Raw genomic sequence first — 8,235 nt, forward strand, 5'->3', positions numbered from 1 at the left:
GAGCTCTAAAATTAGCAACTCCTCAATCCAACAGTTTGGTGACTGTCCTTTGTTTGTCATGCTGCTCTCTTATACAGTTGTACTTCCTGCTTCCTGTCATGTGTCTAGTCACATGGCAGGCCAACCATCCATTTTTTAAAGACACACACTCACTTAAAATGTTAAGAGTAATAAAATGGCCTAAAAAACATGTAAAACACTTAAAACTCTATAATACATTTAAATGATTGTAATAAATAGAGCGGTAAAACACGTCTTTCTAAAAGCCAGCATATTATATAAATAGTGAAGAAAAGGCAAAAGCTTACAGCACCTGGTATTCCCAGGCGGTCTCCCATCCAAGTACTAAGCAGGCCCGACGCTGCTTAGCTTCCGAGATCAGACGAGATCGGGCGCTCTCAGCGCGGTATGGCCGTAAGCGAGGGCTGCTCCAAAAAGTGGGCCATTTAAAGATCAGCCTCCGTAAAAGCCAGCATATTATATAAATAGTGAAGAAAAGGCAGAAGCTTACAGCACCTGGTATTCCCAGGCGGTCTCCCATCCAAGTACTAAGCAGGCCCGACGCTGCTTAGCTTCCGAGATCAGACGAGATCGGGCGCTCTCAGCGCGGTATGGCCGTAAGCGAGGGCTGCTCCAAAAAGTGGGCTATTTAAAGATCAGCCTCCGTAAAAGCCAGCATATTATATAAATAGTGAAGAAAAGGCAAAAGCTTACAGCACCTGGTATTCCCAGGCGGTCTCCCATCCAAGTGTAACAATCGGCCTTATCAGCCGAGTTACAAGACTAAAATGGGGTCAGATTTAACTGTGAGAGATGACTAGTGGTTAAAAGAATGAGACATAAAAGAAGATTGGTTTAAATAGATTTGGTTTATTTACAAGGTTCACATAAAAGACTTTAAAACAACACGATAAAACGAGGTAAACGCTGTTAAAAGAATACAGTTCATTTGTCCATACCCTAAAAACAGTCCAAGAATCCCAGTGTGTTGATAAGTCCAATGTGAGTGTCCACCGGTGTATATACAATCCACAGAAAGTGTAATCCAAAGTTTGCAGGTGGTGAATGGAAAGGTGAGCTCTAAAATTAGCAACTCCTCAATCCAACAGTTTGGTGACTGTCCTTTGTTTGTCATGCTGCTCTCTTATACAGTTGTACTTCCTGCTTCCTGTCATGTGTCTAGTCACATGGCAGGCCAACCATCCATTTTTTAAAGACACACACTCACTTAAAATGTTAAGAGTAATAAAATGGCCTAAAAAACATGTAAAACACTTAAAACTCTATAATACATTTAAATGATTGTAATAAATAGAGCGGTAAAACACGTCTTTCTAAAAGCCAGCATATTATATAAATAGTGAAGAAAAGGCAAAAGCTTACAGCACCTGGCATTCCCAGGCGGTCTCCCATCCAAGTACTAAGCAGGCCCGACGCTGCTTAGCTTCCGAGATCAGACGAGATCGGGCGCTCTCAGCGCGGTATGGCCGTAAGCGAGGGCTGCTCCAAAAAGTGGGCCATTTAAAGATCAGCCTCCGTAAAAGCCAGCATATTATATAAATAGTGAAGAAAAGGCAAAAGCTTACAGCACCTGGTATTCCCAGGCGGTCTCCCATCCAAGTACTAACCAGGCCCGATGCTGCTTAGCTTCCGAGATCAGACGAGATCGGGCGCTCTCAGCGCGGTATGGCCGTAAGCGAGGGCAGCTCCAAAAAGTGGGCTATTTAAAGATCAGCCTCCGTAAAAGCCAGCATATTATATAAATAGTGAAGAAAAGGCAAAAGCTTACAGCACCTGGTATTCCCAGGCGGTCTCCCATCCAAGTACTAACCAGGCCCGACGCTGCTTAGCTTCCGAGATCAGACGAGATCGGGCGCTCTTTTTTTTTTTTTTTTTCTTATTGAAAAATTAAAACAATACAGGTTACTGTACAATCATTGGTTTTGCTTCAAGAATTACAGAAACTCTCTGCATTTGATTAAAATACACAAATACATTCAATAAAAGTAATACATTCTATCAGGGTTCTAAAAAAGACATCTCCAGTCCCATGTCCTCCAAGACCTTTAAAACCCCTTGTGTAAAAGTTTTAGAAAAAACATTCGGCTTTTCTTCAGTTTTGAAATAATAAAACAAACATTGTACATATTTCTCAAGTTTTCTTTTAAAAACATACCACACATCCATTACATAATTCTCTTTCTTTGCCATTAACCTTCTTTCCCATATTGCACTCTTCATTAACATCACCAGTAAATTTATACATTTCTTGTTTTTACATTGCTTTTCAAATCCCAACATAAAAACTCTCAACCAATCAAAATTTTCATTCCCCTCTCCACTTAAATTTAAAATCATATTCTCACATTTCTTCCTAAAATCTTCTAATTTACTGCAATAGAAAAACAAGTGTAAGAAATTTTCATCCCCGTCTTTACACACTTTGCATACAACACTTTCTTCCATTCCGATCTTGTTTAAAATAACATCAGTAAAAACCACTTTGTGTCGTATAAAATACTCCAAGTTTTCCAATTTAGCTTGTACTAATTTGCCATTTATATTTCCCCAAATACCTTTTTCCTCTACATTGTCAAATTTTTTACACCAATATTCATTGGCAACAGGTTTCTTAAAAACAACATCTCTAAAAAAACAATAAAAATTCTTGACAGTGCATTCTTTCAAACCATACAAATTTTCTCCCACTCTCAAATATATATCTTTCTCTTGTTTCTCTTCTTCCATATTCTCTATTCTTTAGGTATAGCAGTCTTGAGCATTTCATACTTGGTTCTAATATCATGCCTATTAAAATCTTCCTTTGCTTCTTGCATTGCATCTACTATAAATTGTTCTGGTAAAAAACCTTCTTTGAATTCATACAACACATCCCTCACCTTAGTAATTCCCACCTCCCACCATTTCTTAAAAAATATTTCTCTTCCCTGGTTTAAAATGCGGTTGTTTTGGAACAAAGGCTGATTTAAAATGCTTTCTCTTCCTTGAAGGTTATAATGTACATTGGTTAAAATTTTGCCCCATGCTCTCAACAATTCTTTATAGAATTCCGGCATCCCTTCCATCATCCAATTTTTGGTCCTCATCCATAAAATGCTATCTCCCAGATTAAAATTGCTACACTTATTTAAAAAATATCCCATTGTTCTTTTCCATGCCACATTGTTCCCCACGTCTAAGTATTTTTTATCATTTTTACTCTTAAACTGTTTTTTCTTTGTTCTACATCCATTACTCCTAAACCTCCTTTATCCACTTGTCCTATTAGAGTGTTAAAAGCAATTCTTGATGGCTTCCCCTCCCATAAAAAACCTAAAAAGCATTTTTCAGCCTTCCTTCCATCCACATCGGCATTGAAGATGTATATAAAACATACCACAACTTTGAAACCATTAAAACATTCAAAACTAAAACCTTCCCTTTTATAGTTAAACCCATCCTTCTCCAAAAAATAAGTCTCCTTTCAATCTCTCCTAAAATATTCTCCCACATAGTTTCTTCTGCCTTCCTCTCATCCTTCCCCATTAGAACCCCCAGAATTTTTGTTTCCTTTGTTTCCTTAAAATTAAAATGCTCTGCTAGCTCTCCCACATTTCCTAATCTCATATACATTGTTTTGTCCTCATTTACTTTCGCTCCTGATGCTAAACAAAATGTTTGTACAATTTTCATTACCCTTTTTACATCCCCCACTTCTTTGACCATCAGTGTTGTGTCATCTGCATATTGAAAAATTTTATTTTCTTCACCCTCTATTTCTATTCCCTTTATTCTATCATCCTGCATTACTGCAAGGCCCAAAGGCTCAGCCACTAGAGAATATAGAAGTGCCGACAATGGGCATCCTTGCCTTATCGAACGTGTAATTCTAAAGCATGGTGTTAAAAATCCATTACATTTTACTTTTGTTATCGCCCCTTTATATAAAATCTTTATCCATTTGATAAAATTATCTCCTAAACCAAACCTTTTTAAAACATCAAATAAAAAACCATGTTCTACCCTATCGAAAGCCTTTTCAAAGTCTAAACTAATTAAAAACCCACATTTTCCTTTTTCTTTAATGTATCTTAAACTATCTTTTATACTGAATGTTGTATCAGCTATGTCTCTGCCCTTTACTCCATATGCCTGATTTGTTTTAATTAAACCTGGCATTACTTCTTTCAACCTATTTGCTAAAACCTTTGCTAAAATCTTAAGATCCGTATTTAACATTGTAATAGGCCTATAATTCTTTAATTCTGTTTTTTCCCCTCTTTTTTTTATATATTATCTTCATTAATCCCATTCCCATTCTCTGATTTAGTTCCCCTTTTTTAAAAATCTCACCATATATCTCTTTTAAAGTATCAGATAAAAAATCTTTAAAAACCATATAAAACTCATTCCCCAGACCATCGATACCTGGACTTTTGTTCCTATTTAATTCACTAATTGCCCTTTTTATTTCTTCCACTTTTATTTCTTCATCACACTCTTTTTTTTCTGTTCCATTTACAGTAGTTTTTTTTATTAGTTCCAATAATTCTAATTTCTCTTCTTCTTTGACCCCCTCTGCACTAAACAACTCTTCATAATACACTTTTATTTCTTTTAATATTTCTTCACTTGTAGTTACAATATCCCCATTTCTTCCCTTTATTCCTTTAATCATTCCTGCCCTCCCTCTAGTTTTCTCTAAGTCAAAGAAGAACTTTGTGCATTTCTCTCCTTCTACTGTATATTTTGCTTTACTTCTTATCTTTGCACCTTCGTATTTTTCCTCTTCTATTTCTTTTAACGCTCCTTCTAATTCTTTAATTTTTTGTATGTCATTCCCATTTCCCTCTAACTCTTCCTTCAATTTTTTCCTTATCCCTCTTTCCTTATTTCTTTTACTTTTTTGTTTCAATGTACAATATTTTATTGTGAACTTTTTGATTGAATACTTGACATTTTCCCACCAAATTCTTTTGTCTTCTGCATACATTATATTTTCTTTTTCTTTTTCTATTATCTCTTTTACTTCTAAGACATAGTTTTCCTCCCTTAAAATCTCTGTATTTAAAACCTACACCCCCGGCCCTCTTTCAATTTGGTTCCAATCCATTCCCATAGAAATCATTTTATGGTCACTTAAGCTTGTTTCTTCAAATTTAATTTGACCAATAAAACCTTCCATGTTTCTAGTACATAAAATCAAATCTATTCTCGTTTTACACATAAAGTCCCCTACCAATTGTCTTCTACTATATTCTTTTGTATTCTCATTTCTTTCCCTCCATACATCCACTATATCATGTTTCTCCATCAAACCTTTCAGCTCTCTCCTTCCTTTATCTGATTTAAAGACCATACCCTCCGCCATATCCAACTTGCTAAAAACTGTATTAAAGTCCCCCATCATAATTACTTCTTTATACTTATTTAAAAATTCTCCTAGCACATTAAAAAATTCCCCCTTTTCATTTTCTTCTGTTGGTGCATGGATGTTTACTAATAAAATGATTTTCCCTTCATACTCCATTTCCACCATCATACATTTTCCTTCTTCATCTTTGAAAATAGTTTTACATTTTATTCCACTATTCCCTTTTATTAAAAAAGCAATCCCTCTGCCTTGTTTTTTCACTCCATTGTTGTACAGAATATCCCCATCCCATCTTTTTCTTATATCAGCCATAACACTTTCTTTCCAATTAGTCTCTTGAAGTAAAATCATATCATTCTCTTTGCACATTTCTTTCACTTTTTCAAATTTCTTTGTATCTAAAAGTCCTCTCGCATTAAAAGTAACAATTCTTAAAAACATAAAAAAGGTAAGAGAATTTTTAAAACCAATCATTTTAGTCCGTTTCTTCCAGATCCCTTAATATTTCATACTTGTTTGCACTTTCAATCACATCTTCTTTTAATACCTTTTTCCTAGCAGTCTCTATATTAGGTTTTACCTTAATTGCTCTTCTTCTTTTAGTTGATGTTCTTTGTTTCTCCTTTTCGCATTCCTCATCATTCCCTTTTACCTCCATTTCTTCCTTATTCCTTTGAGCCCCGATTTCTCCTGTGTCCAAGACATTATGTAAGCTCTCAGTCAGTTCTGATTGTGTCCATAAATCGCTGTCCCGTTTCTCCTCTGTTGAATCCTTGTTTCCTTGTTCTCGTTCCATCTCATCCATAACTCTTTGTACATTGTCTGTGATTTCCATTTGTGTCCAAGCACCATCATCCTGTTGAGGTTGCATTGTCTGTTTGTCCTTTACGTTCTGCTGCTGTTCTGCATCCTTTCTCATAATTATCTCATTTGCCTGTGTATCTGTTGTTCCCTCCTCTCGCTGTTTGTTGTCTCGTCTATGCATCTGCACGCTTATTTGCTGACTTTCCTCCTCCATCCCTTCCTCCTCCTCTTCCTCACTTCCAATCCAACATTCACATTTATTTAAAAACTGTCTGCAATCCGGGCACTTTATCGCACTGCAGTCCCTCGCGAAGTGCCCCCTCTCCTCACATTTAAAACACTTAAAATCTGGACAGTCTTTCACCACATGTTCGGGGCTCATGCACAGCCTGCAGGTTTTAACCTGATGACTGTGCATCACCCTAAAATACTGTGGGCCCTCTGCTGTCTCTATTCTTGTGCTGTACGGGAGGGAGTCTACTTCCTTGGGGAACCTGGTTTTTACAATCCTTGTCCCATCTTCAATGTCTGTACCCGGATAGACTCTTCTTTTTATTGTTGAAAGGGGACAAACTCCCCAACCTTCCAATTTATCTAAAATTTCTTTGTCAGCAACATAAACGGGCAGATGCATAAACGAAACAACATAGTCTCTATTTTGCAGTCGTTTGACTTCACAGTTAATCCCTTTGATAGTCAATCCATCTGTTAATAATTCAGCATCTTCTTCCCGTTCGAGCGTTACCTCATATTCCTTTGTCTGTTTTGGTCTCACCGCCAGAATCCTTCCATCTCCGATCCGCTCTGTCACCGCTTTTATTACATCAATCGCCCTCGCCTCCATTGCTTGTCCTATTTCCACAGTAACTGTTGCTTCTTTCAAATAAATTCTTTTCCGGTTCTCTTTCCTTGCATCCTTCTCTGATTCTTTTCCATCTCGTTGTCGTTTACCCAGTCCGCTGTCACTCGCCCTCTGTCGTCCGTCCGCCATTGCCAGGTCTGTTTCCGTAGATCCGTCCATTGTTAACAAAAGACAAAGAAAGTAAAAAAAACGGGGGGAAAAAAACACAAAAAAACAAACAAAACAAAAACGCAAATAAATTCCTCCCAAACAGCCCAGGCTGCTGGGAGGAAAACTTTAACCAAAAAAAAGGCTACACTTATGAAATAAACAGTAAATTAACACAAAATCAGAGTCAAACAAACAAAAGTAGAGGAGAGCCTTCCTCTCCCAACTGCTGCCAACCACTTCCTGTTGCTCTCTAGCGCCTCAGGTGGGGGTATGGCCGTAAGCGAAGGCTGCTCCAAAAAGTGGGCTATTTAAAGATCAGCCTCCGTAAAAGCCAGCATATTATATAAATAGTGAAGAAAAGGCAAAAGCTTACAGCACCTGGTATTCCCAGGCGGTCTCCCATCCAAGTACTAACCAGGCCCGACGCAGCTTAGCTTCCGAGATCAGACGAGATCGGGCGCTCTCAGCGCGGTATGGCCGTAAGGGAGGGTTGCTCCAAAAAGTGGGCTATTTAAAGATCAGCCTCCGTAAAAGCCAGCATATTATATAAATATTGAAGAAAAGGCAAAAGCTTACAGCACCTGGTATTCCCAGGCGGTCTCCCATCCAAGTACTAACAAGGCCCGACGCTGCTTTGCTTCCGAGATCAGACGAGATCGGGCGCACTCAGCGCAGTATGGCCGTAAGCGAGGACTGCTCCAAAAAGTGGGTTATTTATAGATCAGCCTCCGTAAAAGCCATCATATTATATAAATAGTGAAGAAAAGGCAAAAGCTTACAGCACCTGGTATTCCCAGGCGGTCTCCCATCCAGAGTTACAACATTAAAATGGGGTCAGAATTAACTGTGAGAGATGACTAGTGGTTAAAAGAATGAGACATAAAAGAAGATTGGTTTAAATAGATTTGGTTTTTATACAAGGTTCACATAAAATACTTTAAAACAACACGATAAAACTAGGTAAATGCTGTTAAAAGAATACAGTTCATTTGTCCATACCCTAAAAACAGTCCAAGAATCCCAGTGTGTTGATAAGTCCAATGTG

General features: G+C 37.6%; 6 non-coding genes across 6 annotated transcripts; all 6 read right to left on the reverse strand.

Annotated features, from left to right (window-relative positions):
- Positions 1 to 301: 301 nt before the first annotated feature.
- LOC141305838 (5S ribosomal RNA) lies at positions 302 to 420 on the reverse strand. Its single transcript, XR_012344800.1, has one exon. It is a non-coding gene; the product is annotated as a 5S ribosomal RNA (ribosomal RNA).
- Positions 421 to 504: 84 nt separating this feature from the next.
- On the reverse strand, positions 505 to 623 carry LOC141305839 (5S ribosomal RNA). Its single transcript, XR_012344801.1, has one exon. It is a non-coding gene; the product is annotated as a 5S ribosomal RNA (ribosomal RNA).
- Positions 624 to 1,376: 753 nt separating this feature from the next.
- Positions 1,377 to 1,495, reverse strand: LOC141306683 (5S ribosomal RNA). The gene has a single exon (XR_012345641.1). It is a non-coding gene; the product is annotated as a 5S ribosomal RNA (ribosomal RNA).
- Positions 1,496 to 1,579: 84 nt separating this feature from the next.
- LOC141306518 (5S ribosomal RNA) lies at positions 1,580 to 1,698 on the reverse strand. The gene has a single exon (XR_012345477.1). It is a non-coding gene; the product is annotated as a 5S ribosomal RNA (ribosomal RNA).
- Positions 1,699 to 7,556: 5,858 nt separating this feature from the next.
- Positions 7,557 to 7,675, reverse strand: LOC141307180 (5S ribosomal RNA). The gene has a single exon (XR_012346135.1). It is a non-coding gene; the product is annotated as a 5S ribosomal RNA (ribosomal RNA).
- An 84-nt stretch (positions 7,676 to 7,759) lies between these two features.
- LOC141307636 (5S ribosomal RNA) lies at positions 7,760 to 7,878 on the reverse strand. Its single transcript, XR_012346587.1, has one exon. It is a non-coding gene; the product is annotated as a 5S ribosomal RNA (ribosomal RNA).
- Between the last annotated feature and the right edge of the window lie 357 nt (positions 7,879 to 8,235).

The sequence above is a fragment of the Garra rufa genome, unplaced genomic scaffold, assembly GCF_049309525.1.
Source record: "Garra rufa unplaced genomic scaffold, GarRuf1.0 hap1_unplaced_002, whole genome shotgun sequence".
NCBI classification, from domain to species: Eukaryota; Metazoa; Chordata; class Actinopteri; order Cypriniformes; family Cyprinidae; genus Garra; species Garra rufa.